Source organism: Muntiacus reevesi, chromosome 1 (assembly GCF_963930625.1).
Source record: "Muntiacus reevesi chromosome 1, mMunRee1.1, whole genome shotgun sequence".
In the NCBI taxonomy this organism is placed as follows: Eukaryota; Metazoa; Chordata; class Mammalia; order Artiodactyla; family Cervidae; genus Muntiacus; species Muntiacus reevesi.
Genome location: NC_089249.1, coordinates 79710609 through 79717569, shown reverse-complemented (window position 1 = coordinate 79717569; position 6961 = coordinate 79710609). Strand labels below are relative to the sequence as shown.

The following is a 6961-nucleotide window of genomic DNA, read 5'->3' as shown; positions in this document are numbered from 1 at the left end:
ATAAATTTTTCCCTAGAAATAATATAGGATAGAAGTATCCTGGTACAATCATAAACTGAACTGAGTATTTTGTAAAGTACAAGTGGTAATTTATGTCTCAAAAAGCTTAGAATATTTTGGAAATGATAACAATGGTACATCAATGATTAAGTCATTTTAACATTTCATTAACATTGTATCTATTCATCAGATAATGAACTTATAGTTGTTTGCTGAGAAAAAAGGGGCATGTTCAATTAATGTTAAAGAACATTAAAAGAATTTGTGATTAAATTTGTCATGTCCTGTTAGTGATTTCAGTGGTGGAGAATTAACTGAGTTTCAATACAGTTCCAATTTGCCAAGTAGATTTGTATTTCTTTGACCAAGCAACATATTGTTATTTTTTGAAAATTTTCCTATAGTTGATTCAACAACTGTTTATAAAAGTTGGTGAATATTTATAATAATTAAACAGGATAAATTATGTAAGAACAATGAAATAGGCCCAACTTAGAGAATATCACTTTCTTTCTTAAGTACATAGTACCTTGAACATTCTAACTAAATTCTGCTGACTGTAAATTGTGTGAGCTATTATTGTTATGGACTGCATCTTTGTGTCCCTGCATAAATCCATACGTTGAAACCATAAACTCCAGTGGGATGGTCCCAGGAGGTGGGGACTTTGGGAGGTAATTAGGTAATGAGAGTGGAGTCCCTATGACATTACCATCTTTATCAAAAGAGGAGTAAAGCCAGTCCTTTCTCTCTTTCTGCCACGTGAAGATAAATGAGCTGGCAAAACATAATAAAGTAAGAAGGCATACACCAGAACCTGACCTTGCTGCATCCTTACCTTGAACTCTCAACCTTTAGAACCAAGAGAAACAAATAATAATTGTTTAAGCAACCTCATCCAAGGTATTCTGTTACTGCACCCTAAACTGACTGAAGCACCTATCATTATGGATTTTGAAATTAAGATTTTTCTTTAGTTATTTAGTTAATAGAAAAGTGCCACAAATCATCCCCAAAACATTACAATGGACAGAATTAAATAGGCAAGGAAAATTGATCCAAGGCATTGTGATAAAGGTCAAGACTATTGGAAGGAGAAAGATTGACCTCAGCTCCCTGAAACAAGTGACAGGGGGAATTTGTAAACACTGAGTGAGCTAATGAGAAGATAATACAGGTTCTCAGCCTCAAGATTGGCCGTGTGTGCTTAATCATAGGCACTACTGGAAATGAGTCTTCAGCCTTTTCACACAGACTGGGATAAAGCGATCCCATTTTTCTTCATTATTACTTTTAGGAAGGAGGCTCCCAGCTTCTCAAGAAAAATATAATATTCCTGGGTTGTAAAATGTTCACATATCATCATGGTGGAGAAGAAACTGACACACATTACAAATTCGTTTTTTAAATGTTTGAAGATTAGACAAACTGTGGGACTGTTAAGGCCCTTTCAGTAAATTCTTGTTTCTTGCTTATTAATACTTGATAAAAAGGCAAAAATAAACAGAAGAAAATCTGTTGATCTGATGGACATGCACTGCTGATCATTTTACACTGTGGTTTATTCATGAGGAACCTCTGAATTAATGAAGTTGTAAAAATAATACCTCAGCATTCTCCATAATACCTTTTCATTACTACATACTTTACAGTTCTACATTTTAATGAGGAACAAATATAAAACTGACAGCAAATCACAGCTTCTGGATGTTTTGCTCTATGATAACTAGAGTATATATTATAATGACTATTCTTGTGATGGTAACAGTGTGAAGGATTAGATATAACACTGGGTCATGCCAGACTTCCTCTATCAGCTTTGGAGCCCACTAAGACGCCCAGACCCCGAACACATACAGATATGTGCTTATTCCTATTTGCAAGCATATTAAAGTTGAAGACAGCTTATTAAGATAAAGTTTGTTGTTGTTGTTCAGTCACTAAGTCATGTCCAATTCTTTGCAATTCTTTGCAGCACGCCAGGCTTCGTAGTCCTTCACTGATTATGGTATTATGATCATAATTAAATCCATTAGTGAGTGCCTGGGATCACTTATTTCTCATTGAAACTAGTTCCTATATAATACAATTTGCTGGATGTAAGACCAATCTAGACAGCATATTAAGAAGCAGAGACATTACTTTGCCAACAAAGGTCCATCTAGTCAAGGCTATGGTGTTTCCAGTGGTCATGTATGGATGTGAGAGTTGGACTACAAAGAAAGCTGAGCGCTAAAGAATTGATGCTTTGGAACTGTGGTGCTAGAGAAGACTCTTGAGAGTCCCTTGGACTGCAAGGAGATCCAACCATTCCATTCTAAAGGAGATCAGTCCTGGGTGTTCATTGGAAGGACTGATGCTGAAACTGAAACTCCAATACTTTTGCCAGCTGATGTGAAGAGCTTTAATGAAAATTATGTTTAAGGATCCGGGGGGAAAAAATGTGTTCTAAGAATTTCTCTGCCTTTAAAGAACCAATATATAGTAAAGAAAACAGAAAAGAATTTTCGTTGTATGTACAGCATGAGTCAAAGTGTACGAAGAAGCATTATTATGAGCTATCTTAATTAATATATCTTAAGTATGGAATTTCCTCAAAAAAAGTGAAAATTGGAAATACCATAGGATCCAGCTATTCCAATTCTAGGTATTTTTCCTAAGAGAACAAGAACCGTAATTTTAAAAGACATAGATATCTCTATGTTCCCTGCAACATTATTTAAAAAGCCAAGCCAAGATATACAAGAGCCCTAAATGTCCACCAGCAGATAAATGGATAAAGAAGATGTAGTACATACATCCAGTGGAATGCTACTGAGCCATAAAAAAGGAATGAATTCTTGCCATTTGTGACATGAAAGAACATAGAGTGTATTACACTAAGTGAAATAAGAGTGAGAAAGACAAATACAGTACAATTTCACTTGTAGGTGGAGTCATTAAAACAAAACACACAGCATACATAAGAAAACAGAAAAAAAGTCATAGATACAGAGTACAAATGTGATTGCCAGAGACTAGAGATGATAAAAGAAATTGGAAAGGGAGATTTAAGACTTACAAACTTTCAGTTACAAATAAATAAGGAGTTGAAATATACAGCATGGAGACTATAGTCAATAATGTAAGTTTGCTTGCAGATGTAACTAGAATTATTGTGGGGATCATTTGTAATCTACAGAAGTATTAAATCATTATGATGGGCGCCTGGAACTATCATTGTTGTAAGTGAATTACACTTCAATTTTTTTAAAAAGTACAAAGAACTAGGAAATAAGCAAGTCCTACACAAATCTCTACTAAATTCTCCATGGGTGCAGTGATTCTCTTTTCATGAATAATGACATGTTTAATAATAAACACTGAAATTTTGAAGAAAAGATTCAAAATAGGAAGGTACATCATAGATCAGGATTAAACAACTCAGAAATGAATGCACATTGCTCCAAAGATGAATAAAACATTGAAAATATCATTGTAGATAAATTTCAAATTAAGAGAAATATAATAAAAATGTATTGTAAGAAAGTAGAGGGGATGAAGGAAATTAATAAACCCTATTGAATAAATATTTCTGGAAAATAAATACAGCAAAAAAATTGCAACTTATTTGATGAATGTGTCAAAAGTGGAAGATAGATCTGATATATGAATGATTAGAATAAATGGGAAAAAAATCAAAGCCAAGATGGAAAGCAAATACTAAACATTATCATGCAAATTATTCTGAAAGTAAAAAAAGAGTTTGAAACTGTTTATTAAACAGAACTATGAGAATTAACTTGCAATGACTAAGAGCAAATGATGTTCTGGAAATATTATTGGGCTTTAAAGAAAAACAAAAGGCCTCTGGATATCTAGAATAAAAGAACAAGTGACATATAAGGAAACAAAAATTAGAATTTTATCAACCTTTATGGAGAGAAATACCCTGTGTTGGAAGTAAACAGGGTAACACAGTTAAGATACTCAAGGAGAGACATGATGATTCATGAATTCTTTTCCAGACAAACTGATTGGGTATCAAAAGTCCATACATTCAAGTCATCATGAAAGATCTAAGGTAATAACGTTACCTTGACTAATGGGAAAAAGAAACTTCAGAAAAAAGAATCCTTTGAAAGACAGACACAAGGACAGATGGTAAATACTAAATTTACAGTTCCTTACTCAAATGAGACTGAATGAGCATTCCATGAGAGAGGGAGTGGACACTAGGGTGACTGCTTTATTATTATCCACTGAGTCCTACCTCTTCTCAGAGTGCTTTCTTATGTGTGTTTGATTTTATGGAAAATTATTTTAAAGGCAGCTAGATGGATAAATAAATTTTAATAAAAGAAACTTTAAATATAGAACAAACATACATAACTGAACATATAGAAGATAAATACACATAATAGAAAAAACTGTAGATCAAACTAAAACTAAATCTATACGACCAAACAAATGAGCTTGTACTGAATACAGGCCTCAGGAGATGAGCTGTGAGCCCTCTCTCAGTGTTGGTCCAGATAAGGCTCTTGATGGCATGTGGGCTCCATCCTCTAGAAAGGCCCAGCCTGGAGTCCAGGATTGAGACCAGAACCTGCAACATAAACACAGATGATGGTGTCCTTGGGGAGGTGCAGAGTCAGACAGAAGAGCGTTTTCTGGAAAGGCTGTGCAGGACCCAAGGACAGCCTCAGGATCTAGACATGACCTTGGGCCCTGATGTCCCTGGCGGTCAGTCCACAAGGCACTGGGTCTGTTCGCTGCTCTTTGCCGAGGGAGTTGTCTGTTAGTAGGGAGTGTCTAGAAAGGTCCCACAGGAGTAATTCCACCTGGGTATCTGGCCAGCAGTCTTCAACTGACAGTTCCCCTGGACAGTGAGACTAAGGCAAAGGAATGGGGGCTCTGGGATCTTGGACTAAAGGGCCAAGTCCCCCTCCCCTGGGGCCCTGAGAGGAGCAGGAAGTCAGATGCCATGGGGAGTTGGGGGAACCTGCCCACCCATCCTACACTCAGTACAACTGCTCCTGAGACCTGCGTATCAGAAATGGACAGACACCAGTAGTCTCTATTTCCCCTAATAATCCTTTCTAACTCCCAGCCAAACTCTTCTGATGTTTATGATTTTAAAGTACTAATTCCTATTTTAATAAAAATATATATTGCATATGTTTAGTGTATCGCAACATTAAAGTTTACAGAAGATACTGTTTTAAAACTGTAATAAAATAAGTTATATGTTATTAATGACAGAATTGGAATAAAAAATAGAAGAATTGTGGGTTTGGGGGTAGTGTATGTTGTTCAGGTGGACCTTGAATGTTACCCACAGGAGGGCAAGAGGCAGACTGAGAAGACGATGGAGACGAAGTCCAAGGCTTCACCCCTTCCACTGTTTCCATCATGCACCAGGTCAGTGCCACCATGAGGAGCACCATGTTGTCATGGCCACAGCTGGAGCAGCCCAATGGCCTCATCCTGGACTATGAGATCTGGTACTATGAGAAGGAACACAATAAGGTCAACTCCTTCATGGCCAGGAGCCAAACCAACACTGTACGGATCGATGGCCTGCAGCCTGCCATGGTATTCGGTGGTAGCTGGGGTGGTGTTCGTGGTGGCCATCTCCATTGTCTGCAGCAGGAAACACGCTTACAGCAAAGAAGCTGTGTACAGCAAAGAGGCCATCGGAACAGGAGAGTTTGGAGATGTGCACAAAGGGTGCTGGAAACTTCCAGGCAAGAGGGAAATCTACGTGGCCATCAAGATGCTGAAGGCTGGGTACTCGGAGAAGCAGCACTGGGACTTTCCAAGTGAGGCAAGTGTCATGGGGCAGTTTGACCATCCCAACATCATTCATCTGGAGGGTGTGGTCACCAAGAGCCAGTCAGTCGTGATCACCACGGAGTTCACAGATTGGTGCTTTGGATTCTTTCCTCAGGCAAATTACGGACAGTTCATGGTGATCCAGCTGGCAGGGATGCATCGCTGTGGGCATGAAGTACCTGGTGGAGATGAACTACATGCATCCGGACCTGCCTGCAAGGAATATTCTTATCAAAAGTCACTTGGTGTGCAAAGTGTCCGACTTTGGCCTTTCCCACTACCTCCAAGATGACACCTCACATCCCACCCACACCAGCTCCTTGGGAGGCAGCATCCCGTGAGATGGATGGCTCTGGAGGCCATGGCCTACTGTAAGTTCACGTCTGCCAGTCCTCTGGAGCTATGGGATTGTCATGTGGGAAGTCACATCGTTTGGAAAGAGACCCTACTGGGACACGTCCAACCAAGATGTTGTCAATGCCATTGAGCAGGACTACCGGCTGCCCCCTCCCATGGACTGCCCGGCTGCTCTACACCAGCTCATGCTGAACTATTGGCAGAAGGACCATAACAGTCAGCCCTGCTTTGCAGAGAGTGTCAGTACCCTGGACAAGGTGATTCGGAACCTGGCAAGTCTCAAGACTGTGGCTACCGTCACCACCGTGCCTTCCCAGCCCCTGCTCCTCTGCTCCATCCCAGACTTCACGGCCTTCACCACCGTGCGTGACTGGCTCAGTGCCATCAAGATGGTCCACTACAGGCACAGCTTGCTCACTGCCGGCTTCACATCCCTCCAGCTGGTCACCCCGATGACATCAGAAGACCTCCTGAGAATAGGGGTCACCTTGGCAGGTCATCAGAAGGCGATTCTGAACAGCATTCTGTCTATGAGGGTGCAGATGAGTCAGTCACCAATGGCAATGGCATGACAACTCTTGTTTTCTGTGGGGAGGAGAGGAAGGAAAAGGACCAGGCTCAAGGGGGAACCAGAGGTTGACCACTGTGGAATGTTCTGGAGAGACTGGCTTCTCACCTAAGAAATGTATTCTCATAATGAAAAATAAGCTGGACCTATCCCTAATAGGCAACCTTCATTTCTCAGTGACTGATGCACAATTAAGATGCCGTGGGAACCAAATATGTA

At 39.7% G+C, this 6961-nt stretch overlaps 1 pseudogene; it reads left to right on the top strand.

The window, feature by feature from the left end:
* Positions 1–4697: 4697 nt before the first annotated feature.
* LOC136175598 (ephrin type-B receptor 1 pseudogene) lies at positions 4698–6746 on the top strand (annotated as a pseudogene).
* Positions 6747–6961: the final 215 nt, after the last annotated feature.